This window comes from Malania oleifera, chromosome 1 (genome assembly GCF_029873635.1).
Source record: "Malania oleifera isolate guangnan ecotype guangnan chromosome 1, ASM2987363v1, whole genome shotgun sequence".
Lineage (NCBI taxonomy): Eukaryota > Viridiplantae > Streptophyta > Magnoliopsida > Santalales > Ximeniaceae > Malania > Malania oleifera.
Window position 1 is genome coordinate 74,730,268 of NC_080417.1, and position 12,790 is coordinate 74,743,057.

Below are 12,790 nucleotides of genomic sequence, written 5' to 3' on the forward strand. Positions count from 1 at the left end.
GTGATCATGTGTTTCTGAAGATAGCTCCATTAAAAGGAGTTATGAGGTTTGGTAGGACGGGTAAACTTAGCCCTAGATTTATTGATTTGTTTGAGATTTTAGAGAAAGTAGGACTGGTGGCCTACAGGCTAGCTTTGTCACTACATTATCCAGGATGCACGACGTATTCCAGATATCTATGTTGAGGAAATACATCCCAGATCCTTCTCATATTATCAGTTATGGTAAGTTAGAGTTCAGTGATTCACTAGTCTATGAGGAGGTACCGGTGCAGATTCTGGACAGAAAGGAACAGGAACTATGTAGTAAGAAAATTCCTCTGGTAAAAGTTCTATGGAGGAATCATGCGATAGAAGAGGCTTCTTGGGAGCTCGAGGAGCAGATCAGACAGAAATATTCACAACTATTCCAAGAAGTTTAAACGTAATTAAGAAATGTAAGTAAATATGTGATGTTTCTTTGTAGGTACATGTAATATTTTAGGTAGTATGAGGTATTTTAGTTTTGGGGGAATTTTATTTTGGCATATGTACTCTCTCAGGACTTGAAATGTAACCACGATATTCCTCTGCCATAAGTGAGGGTAAGTAATAAAATAAGTAGACCATTTTGCCTACTAAGGGATAATAAATTACGGGAATAATAAATTTCGAGGACGAAATTTTATAAGGAGGGGAGAATGTGACAACCCGAACAAAAATGATATTTAAAATAATAAAGAAAAAGGGGAATTATTAGAGGCCTCATTGACGAACATAGGGGATTTGTTGACAAGGGCATAAGAGGGCCTCGTTGACAAAGCCAAATTTCGTCGACGAGGAAATACCGAGGGAGGTTTTTTAGCAAACTAAATTTCGTTGTCGAGGAGTGGATTTCGTCGACGAAATTATTGAAAGACTGGTCAACGAGATGACGTGGCTCATCGACGAATCCAGTCCTATAAATACTAAAAATCCGTATTTTAACTTCACAATTAAGCAAACACTCACCCTCTCTCTCCCCCTTCGGTTCCCTCTCCTTCTTTCTTCGATTTCAGGTCAAATTTATGCCAGTTCTTTCCAAATTTGTCAGAGCAGATCGTTATGAAAGTAAGTTGGAAATCATCCCTCAGTTGAGGTAAGGCTTTTTAAGCCAAATTTGGTCTTGCGGTAGTTATAGGAAATGATATACACGCGAAAATACTAATGTTTAATACTGGGAGTTTTCAATTTGAGAGTATTGATGAGGAGATCTTACGGGTGTTAGACCAGGATATTTTAGGGGTTTTCTCAGTATTCAGGTAAGGAAATAAACTAAAGTAGTTATTTTTCACGCAAATTACTATTATTTATGAGCAAATTGATTTCCTGAAAAATATGTACGATATTTGAATATTATGGAATAAATGCACATTTGGAAAAATACTGCTATTATGCTGAAATGTATATATGTATGAGATTTCAGAAATCACAATTTTAGATGGAATGTGTTAGCTTTACCGTGATTCCAAGAGGAGGGGTGAATTGGTATTTTTTTTTTTAAATTTATCCCCTAGGTATTCCTCTTAACAATAGTATGTTCACAATCCTATGGTCAATCTAGTGCAAGTAATATCATAAATTAAATAAAGTAGTTTAATCGATTTCACAAGCACCAGAAAGTAGTAAGAGAAGGGTGACACAAGGATATGTTATCGAGGTTCGACTAACTACCTACGTCCCTGACTTGGTTAACCAGCACAAGGATTATCACAATAACTTGCTCACTTAAACAGTGGAGCGACACCTGTTAGAATTGGTGTATTCCCAAGAGGGGGGGGTGAATTGGAATTTAAAACTTTTTCACCTAAGTTAATTTATCCAACAACAGTAAATACACAACCTAGGGTCAGTCTATACAATTTCCAAATGCGTAGATAAGTATAATGTGGAAATTAAGTCATACACATCATTCACCTATAATATACATGTGCGGTAAGTATAAATTACAGAAATATAATCAAACACACGATATGTTATCGGGGTTCGGCCAACTATGCCTACATCCCCACCTCTAGCTCGCAAGCCAAAGGATTCCATTAATAGCTCACGTAAGGGTGGAGCGGCACCGTTTACAACCAGGTCATATTAACACAGGGCTGACCTCAACCTTAACCAGGTCAAATTAACGGGGCTGACCTCAACCTACACGCCTTAACAGGATGACCCACCTAGCTTTCCTAACCGGATCTAAACCAATCCAGGACTATTCCAGGGCTAGTCTCCCTCTTTAGGCCCGTGCCTAGATATACAACAAAAGTGTATATAATCAGATGGTATAGTGATTGTGCTTTCGTGTAAAGCAGATATGTACCCAAATGCGCACAATAACATACACCACAATATGATTCAATATGTAAGCTCAATGTGGTCTAAATGGTTCAACTCTCAAAGGTATTCTCTATCAGTATAATGCATACGTGAGAGTGTCAAACAAGCAATCTTTGTATCACAAGATATTCAACAAATAAGTTTACACAAAGATGTCAAGTCTCAAGCATATCAATAAGCAAGATATCTTAAGCATGTAAGTATTAAATTAATGTATATGCTTGGTTTGCAAAAGATGTGTAATCTTTGTATTCAGCAAATAATATATGAGTGGAAGAATATTGCAACAAAGATCACTGTTACACAAATAGATATCTCTTCAAATATTTTGCAAGATAAAAGCGCAATAGATATTTGGAAGTGTTTGAAAAGTTTGTGCAACCAAAAACAAATACACTCTTCTCAAGATCTTGCAATGAAGATGCAAGCTTAGAAGATCTAACAAAGTCTTCTTAGGATAGACTTATCAACAAAGTCCCTTAAGAATTTTTAGGTTTTGCTCTCAAATAAAATTATGTCAAACAAATAAAATACGGAGAGCAAACCTTCCCAAACACAAACTCAATCCATTTACAAATGATGTAGGCGATAATAGAAGGTAAGCTTGAGTGATTTGAGTAAGAAAATGAGTAGTATAGAGTTTTTATTTTTCAGAGAATTCTTCCCTAATCAAGGTGGCTAATCACACCTAATTTTCTCAAATGAACTCATATATATAGACATGGGAGAAAATATGATCATTGGGGACCTATTAGGTATTATTAGGAAAGTTTAATGATGTTTAGAGCATTTTAACCCTATTTAAAAAATATTAACTACGGTAAAAAATCAGGGCAACCCGAGAGGTCTGGTCGACCAAAATAGGTTCGGTTGACCAGGGGACTTTTGAACTGAGGTCTCGGTCGACCAGGAGAAGGAGATTTCCCAATTTTCTGAGGTTCGGTCGACTAGGCCATTTTGAACTGGCCGGTTCGGTTGACCAGACTGTTGGGAATTCTCTCAAGGACCCTCCGGTCGATCAGGTAGTTGGAGAACAAAAGTTCTCGGTCGACCAGATGGTCAAATTTTGACTAAGGAGGGTTTCGATCGACCAGGTCTCTTTAAACAACCTAGTTCGATCGACCAGGTGGTCAAACTTTTGACCTAGGGAGGTTTCGGTCGACCAGTGCCTTTTGAACTACCTGGTTCGGTCGACCAAATGGTCAAACTTTTGACACAGGGAGGTTTCGGTCGACTAGGGCCTTTTGAACTACCTTGGCTGGTCGATCGGAAGTGCACCATGTGTGCATTTCAGTCCTGTTTCGAAACATACAATCCCTATTCAAGTGCCTAACAAAAAAATGTGTAAATGTGTGTGTCCTAGGATCACTTGGGGTCCAATTTGAAGACACCGAAAAAGTCCGATATCAGTCGACCAAAAACTCTAAGGTCTTTCTAAGGTCCTTTCTCATTCATGGTTTGTTTGAGCTTACGTAATAAATCATACATGTGATGTGTGTGAGCTTATTACAAACCAAATACCTACTTACTATTACAGACCAATTAAATATATTACAATGCTGAATTATAAATTGGTCTTCAGGCTTTGCTTGCTTTGTGCACATCTTGATCTTATTAGTCTCAATTCCTGCACAAAAACTCAAACACTCATTAGATACAATGAGTATTTGTCATAATCAAAACCGGGCATGACCAATAAGGTCAACAACACCTATACAAACCAGATCAAATTAACACAGGGTTGACCTCAACCTTTACAACAATTCTTACTAGACTAGATTACCGCCCCCTTAGGCCATGCCTAGAATCTCTCAGATATACAAACAAAAGGTACAATATAAGGGTGCTTTCACGTTAAGCAGATTTGTACCACAAATGCGCACAATCACAAACACCTCAGATGATTTAAAATGTAAGCTCGGTGTGGTCTAAATAGTTCAACTCTCAAAAATATTTTCTATCAGTGTAGTGAGTACGTGAGAGTATCAACAACAATCTGTGTATTTCAAAATGTTTCAATCAAATGTGTTCACACAGAATATCAAGCAAGCCTCAAGAATATCAATTAGTAGAATATCTCAATCACATGAATATGTATATGCTTGGATTGCAAAATAGATAATCTCTGTATTTCAGCAAATGATATATACTTGAATGGATATTGCCACAAAGATTAATGTAACAAACACAAATATCTTTTCAAAAATACTTCAATAAAGATTCCACAAGATATTTGAGTAAGTTTGAAAATATTTTTGCAAACCAAAAACAAATACAAACTTCCAAAGATATTGCAATGAGAATGCAATACTCGGAAGTTCACGACAAGCCTTCTTAGGGTAGGCTTATTAGTAAAGCCTCCTAAGAATGCTTAGGTTATGCTCTCGTTAGAAAAATCAATTCAAAATACTTCAAACAATGAGAGCAAAACTTTTTTGAATATACACTCAAAGCTCTTACAAATGATTTTCAACTTGAGAAGGAAAGCTGGAGTGTTTTTAGGGAAAGTATGAACAATAGGAATCAAAAGAGAGTATTTTTGCTTGAGAGAGAAATTTTTTAATCCTTTTGCTAATCGATCCTTAATTCTACCAAATGAAGGAGCATATATAGAAATACCAAAATTTTTTACCATTGGGGACCTATTAGGGATTGTTAGAAAAGTTTAATGACATTTAACCCATTTTAACCCTTGTTTAAAAATTTTTACTGTGGTAAAAAATTAAGTGCAACCCGAGAGGTCCGGTCGACCAAGTCTCATATGGTTCGGTCGACCAGGGGACTTTTGAACAGAGGGCTCGGTCGACCAGGAGAGGGCGATTTCTCAATTTTTCGAGGTTCAGTCGACCAGACCATTTTAAACTGGCTGGTTCGGTTGACAAGACCACTGGAATTTCTCCCGAGGACCCTCGGTCGACCAGGTAGTTGGAGTTCATTCCTGTCTCGGTCGACCAGATGGTCAAACTTTTGACCTCAGGGGGTTTCGGTCGACTAGGGCTTTTTGAACTACTTGATTTGGTCGACCAGGTGGTCAAAATGTTGACCAGAGAGGGTTCAATTGACCGGGGATTTTTGAACTATTCTGGTTCGGTCGACTAGAACCTTGGTCAATTAGTTGACCTAGGGAGGTTTCGGTCGACCAGGTCAAAATGAACTGACTTGGCTAGTCGACCGAAAGTGCACCAAGTGTGCATTTCGGTCCCGTTTTGAAGCATACAAACCCTATTCAGGTGCCTAACAAATATATGTGTAAATGTGTGTGTCCTAGGGTCACTTGGGGTCCAATTTGAAGACACCGAAAAAGTCCGATATCAGTCGACCAAAAACTCTAAGGTCTTTCTAAGGTCACTTTTACTTCGCATCTGGTTTGAGCTTACAAAATAGATCATACATGTGATGTGTGTGAGCTTATTACAAATCAAATGTCCTAATTACTATTACAGACCAAATAGTTATGAAATGCATTGCAAAAGAAGATTTGGTCTTCAACTTCACTTTCTCTTCGTGCCGTCAATGTATCTGTTAATATAAACCTGCACAAGAACTAAATATTCATCAAATACAATCGTATTTGTCATTATCAAAACCAGGCGTGACCTATAAGGTTAACATTTTCCCCCTTTTTTATGATGACAAATACGATTGGCAAAATATAGGATTAAGCCCAAAAAGGCTCCCCCTCACAATATGCATCAAATGTATTTTTAAATAAACGTTCTACCCATTATTTTTGCCTCTTTCCATCTCCCCCTTTTGGCAACAACAAAAAGGACTATTTGAATTAAAATCCTATGCAATGGGTTATTATTATATTTATGCATGATAAATTTTGGAAAGATTTTTGAAAATTTTCGGTAGAGTGCCGTTTGTAAATCGGACTTTCCAAAAGACATTATGTATAAACATAACCTGTTTGAGTTTAAAATTTCCTAGCAATTTATCCACAACTACTCAAACAATTCAGTATGGTCCAATTACAGCAAATAAAATATCAATATGAATATGAATTGGACAAATTGTGTAGCACAAATGAGAAGCAATGTAAGCATACAATAGAAATATGAACTGTGCACATAGTCAATAATCAACTTTCACAAAGTCTAAAGCACGAAGATAAGTCAACAATAAACTAGTTGCTAAGACTTGAAAAGTTCTTATGAGAGAACCCCTCCTAAAATTATGCAAGATATGTTCATTTAAGTTTAGGAAGCTTCTTTACTCTGTATTAAGCCTAACTCACGTCTAATTTGTATGAACCAATCCTCAGGTAGTGGTTTAGTGAATGTGTCGGCCCACTGTTCATTAGTGCATACAAACTCAAGAGTCACATCTCCTTTTTGCACATGATCACGAAGAAAATGATGTATAATCTCAATATGTTTAGTTCGTGAATGTGAGATAGGATTTTTAGAGATGTTGATTGCACTAGTATTATCACATTTAATCGGTATTGTTTCATAGTGCAATCCAAAATTCACAAGTTGTTGTTTCATGTAAAGAGTTTGGGCACAACAACTTCTAGCCGCAATATATTCAGCTTCGGCTGTGGATAAGGCAACTGAGTTTTGCTTCTTGGAGAACCAAGAAACAAGAGATTGTCCTAAGTAATGACAAGTGTCGCTAGTGCTTTTTCTATCAACCTTACTTCCGGCAAAGTCAGCATCAATGTAACTAACAATCTCCAAGGTAGTATGCTTAGGGTACCACAATCCTAATTCAATAGTCCCAACTAGATACCTAAGGATTCGTTTAATAGCTTTTAGATGAGATTCCCTAGGAGCAACTTGAAACCTAGCACACATGCATACACTAAACATAATGTTGGGCCTACTAGCAGTGAGATATAGGAGACTTCCAATCATGCCATGATACAGTTTTACATCAACAGGGAGTCCTTGCTCATCTTTATCAAACTTTATGAAAGAGTTCATAGGTGTGCCAAGAATTTTACAATCTTCCATGTTAAATTTCATTAGCAAGTCCCTAATGTATTTAGATTGGCATATAAAAGTTCCATGGTTAGCTTGCTTAATTTGTAGACCTAAGAAGAAACTAAGTTCACCCATCATGCTCATTTCAAATTCACTTTGCATGCATTTTGCAAACTCATTACACAACTCATCATTAACTGCTCCAAAAATGATATCGTCCACATAAATTTGAATAAGGAGCATATCATCATTTTTCGATTTGATGAAGAGTGTATGTCAATTTTGCCACGGGTAAACCCATTTTCAAGTAGAAAACCACTAAGCCTCTCATACCAAGCTCTAAGAGCTTGTTTCAATCCATACAATGTTTTAGATAATTGGTAAACATGATCAGAATATTTATGATTTTCAAAATCAGGTGGTTGTTCTACGTATACCTCTTCATTTATGTAGCCATTTAGAAAAACACTTTTAACATCCATTTGAAACAATTTAAAATTTCTAAAAGCAGCAAAGGCAAGTAACATACGAATGGCTTCTAATCTAGCAACAGGAGCATATGTTTCATCAAAGTCAATCCCTTCCTGTTGGTTATACCCTTTGGCAACTAGTCTAGCTTTATTTCTAGTTACTACCCCATTCTCATCTTTCTTATTTCTATATACACATTTAGTTCCAATGATGGTGTGCTCATTAGGCCTAGGAACTAAGGTCCACACTTTACTTCTTCAAATTGATTAAGCTCCTCTTGCATGGACATCACCCAAGACTCATCTTCTATGACTTTTTTAATAGTTTTAGGTTCTTCTTGGGATAAGAAAGCAGAATGATTCACTATATTTCTCAAATAGGATCTTGTGGCTACACCACGGGATGGTTCGCCTATGATTTGATATATTGGATAACTTCTAATGTATTTCCAATCTCTAGGCAACTCCTGATTTCCATTTTCATTATCTTCAAGTGATTTTTCATTTGCTTCTTGATTTTCACTTACATTGTTTTCAATAGACATTTTTCTAAGCATTTTCTAATATCAATATCATCTTCATCATCTTTATTAGAAAATGGATTAGACTTATCAAACACAACATGAATGGATTCAATCACAGTTAGAGTTCTTTTATTGAAAACCCTATATGCTTTACTATTAAGAGCATAGCCTAGGAAGATGCCTTCATCAGATTTAGAGTCAAATTTTCCTAGATGCTCATTATCTCTAAGCACAAAGTATTTACAACCAAACACATGAAAATAGGAAATATTAGGCTTATGGTTGTTCCATAATTCATAAGGGGTTTTATTAATTGATGGTCTAATCAACACCCTATTCATAACATAGCATGCAATATTAATAGCCTCAGCCCAAAAATATTTAGGTAAGTTATGCTCATTCAACATAGTTCTTCCCATTTCTTACAGTGACCTATTTTTTCTTTCTACTACACCATTTTGTTGAGGTGTCCTAGGTGCAGAGAAGTTATGTGATATGCCCTCTAAGTCACAATATTTTTCTATGCTTTCATTTTTGAATTCAGTGCCTCTATCACTTCTTATGTGAGTGATTTTATATCCTTTTTCATTATGAATTCTCCTACAAAGTTTGGTGAAATGTTTACATAATTCATTTTTATATGCAAGAAACAACACCCATGTGAATCTAGAAAAGTCATCCACAATTACAAAAACATAAGATTTACCACCAAGACTTTGCACAGAATTTGGCCCAAATAGATATAGGTGAAGCATCTCCAAAGGACTAGTAGTAGATATGAATTTCTTTTTCTTAAAATTAGATTTTGTTTGCTTACCCATTTGACATGCATAATAGATTTTATCCTTTACAAAAGACATTTTAGGCAGACCTTTAACCAATTCTTTTCTAACAATTTTAGACAATAAATCCATGCTAGCATGTCCTAAACGCCTATGCCACAACCAACTAGCTTCATTTATGGCAGAAAAACATGTTACTTATTGTGAAGCTAAATTATCAAGTGAGGTAGTATAGACATTTTCATGTCTATCAGTAGTAAAAAGCACTTTGTGGTCTGTTTTATTTTCTACTATGCATTTGTCATTTTCAAACGATACTTTATATCCTATGTCACACAATTGACTTATGCTAAGTAGATTGTGTTTCAGTCCATCAACCAATAAAACATTATCAATAGTAGGAGAGGAATCCTTACCAACCATACCTACCCTGATGATGCATCCCTTTGGCATTATCGCCAAATGTCACATAGCCTCCATCCTTGGGAACAACTGAAGTGAATTTTCCCTTGTCTCCGGTCATGTGCGTGAGCACCCACTATCCAAGTACCACCGGTCCTTGGAGGAGGATGATCTTAGGCATACCTGCAAAATAAGCTAAGTGACTGATGCTGGTCCCCAAATTTTGTTGGGTCCACGGGGGTTAGTAGTTGGATCTCCCTTAACTATCCATACCTTCCTAATTCTAGCATGCTTATTCCTAAGTGGACAATCAAATTGAATGTGACCAATCTGTTTACATTTAAAACATTTCAATCTACACTTAGGTTCTTTAGGAGGAATATGAGATTTTAACTCACGTGTGAAATGTCCTAAGTAAAGATTAGGTCGTCTAACATTTTCAATACCATTAAAACCAAGACCCTCTTCACTTAAGGAGTTTCTTTGGGCACCAAGTAATTTTTCAAAATTTTCTTTGCCCTTAGTGAATTTAAAAATAATTTTGGAGCTATCCTCCAATTTTCTTTCAAGCTCAACAATAGTAGTATCCTTTTCTTTTAAAATAGAGGCATGGGCGGTTTTTTCCATATTAAATAATTTTGATCAATTTTCATATTTCTTTTTCAAATCATTATTTTCTTTGGTCATTTTGCCTAGCAATTTTGAACATACAAATGTATTCAAATTATAATTCTCTAAATGTAGGCATGCTATTAGAATCACAATCATCAGATGAATAATAAGAAGATGATGAACAAGAGGACAATACCTCATCCTCGTGTGCCATCAAGCACAGATTAGTGACCTCCGTGTCACTATGATCCAAATCCGAGTCACTACTGCTGAATTGGTCCCATGAAGTCCCAGCCTTCATGGCTTTCTTCTTTTTCTTAGCCTCCTTTTTCAGTAGTGGGTAGTCAGGTTTAATGTGTCCCACTTTGTTGCAGTTGTAGCACGTAGGAGCATTTGATTTTTCCTTTCTTTTACTGGACTCTCCCTTCTTATTTTTGGAGTCTTTATATTTTCTAAATGGCTTCCTGTTCTTCATGAAAAATCTGCTAAACTTTTTGGTTAGCATGACCATTTCATCATCAGTGTCAGATTCACTATACTCACTAGATGTGTTATTAGATGCTTTTAATGCAGTCACTTTCTTAGCCCTATTATGCTCATTAAGTCTTTCATTTATAGATAGTTCATAAGTGATCAAGGAACCTATCAGTTCATTTAAGCTCATGGCCTTAAGGTCTCTACCCTTAGAAACTCCTTAAGTAAAGAGGGCTGACCTCAACCTTTACACCAATCCTTACTGGGCTAGATTACCGCCCCCTCACGCCATGCTTGGAATCTCTCAGATATACAAACAAAAGGTACAATATAAGGGTGCTTTCACGTAAAGCAGATTTGTACCACAAATGTGCACAATCACAAACACCACAAATGATTTAAAATGTAAGTTCAGTGTGGTCTAAATAGTTCAACTCTCAAAAATATTTTCTATTAGTATAGTGAGTACGTGAGAGTATCAACAACAATCTATGTATTTCAAAATATTTCAATCAAATGTGTTCACACAGAATATCAAGCGAGCCTCAAGAATATCAATCAGTAGAATATCTCAATCACATGAATATGTATATGTTTGGATTGCAAAATAAATAATCTCTGTATTTCAGCAAATGATATAGATTTGAATGGATATTGCCACAAAGATTAATATAACAAACACAAATATCTTTTCACAAATACTTCAATAAAGATTTCACAAGATATTTGAGTAAGTTTGAAAATATTTTTGCAAACCAAAAACAAATACAAGCTTCCAAAGATATTGCAATGAGAATGCAATACTCAGAAGTTCACCACAAGCCTTCTTAGGGTAGGCTTATTAGTAAAGCCTCCTAAAAATGCTTAGGTTATGCTCTCGTTAAAAAAATCGATTCAAAATACTTCAAATAATGAGAGCAAAACCTTTTTGAATATACACTCAAAGTTCTTACAAATGATTTTCAACTTGAGAAGGAAAGCTGGAGTGTTTTTAGGGAAAATATGAGCAATAGGAATCAAAAGAGAGTATTTTTACTTGAGAAAGAAATTTTCTAATCCTTTTGCTAATTGATCCTTAATTCTCCCAAATGAAGGAGTATATATAGACATACCAAAATTTTTGACTGTTGGGGACTTATTAGGGATTGTTAGAAAAGTTTAATGACATTTAACCCATTTTAACCCTTGTTTAAAAATTTTTACTGTGGTAAAAAATTAGGTGCAACCTGAGAGGTCCGGTCGACCAGAATAAGTTCGGTCGACCAAGTCTCATATGGTTCGGTTGACCAGGGGACTTTTGAACAGAGGGCTCGGTCGACCAAAAGAGGGAGATTTCTCAATTTTTCGAGGTTTGGTCGACCAGGCCATTTTGAACTGGCTGGTTCGGTTGACTAGACCACTGGAATTTCTCCCGAGGACACTCGGTTGACCAGGTAGTTGGAGTTCATTCTTGTCTCGATCGACCAGATGGTCAAACTTTTGACCTCAGGGGGTTTCGGTCAACTAGGGCTTTTTGAACTACCTGATTCGGTTGACCAAGTCGTCAAAATGTTGACTAGAGAGGGTTTCGATTGACCGGGGATTTTTGAACTATTCTGGTTCGGTCGACCAGAATCTTGGTCAATCAGTTGACCCAGAGAGGTTTTGGTCGACCAGGTCAAAATGAACTGACTTGGCTGGTCGACCGAAAGTGCACCAAGTGTGCATTTCGATCCGGTTTTGAAGCATACAAACCCTATTCAGGTGCCTAACAAATATATGTGTAAATGTGTGTGTCCTAGGGTCACTTGGGGTCCAATTTTAAGACACCGAAAAAGTCCGATGTCGGTCGAACGAACCTTTAGGTCTTTCTAAGGTCACTTTTAGTTCGAATCTGGTTTGAGCTTACAAAATAGATCATACATGTGATGTGTGTGAGTTTATTATAAACCAAATGTCCTAATTACTATTATAGACCAAATAGTTATGAAATGCATTACAAAAGGATATTTGGTCTTCAACTTCACTTTCTCTTCGTGCCGTCAATGTATCTGCTAATGTAGACCTGCACAAGAACTAGATATTCATCAAATACAATCGTATTTGTCATTATTAAAATCGGGCGTGACCTATAAAGTCAATAGAATGTATAATTTAACTCAGCATTATGTGACATGAGTATTATTTTCATGAAATGTATTACGTTACGACAATTTTACGAGTAAACATGTTTTTAGGAATTATGTAATAATGTAGTATATGATGATT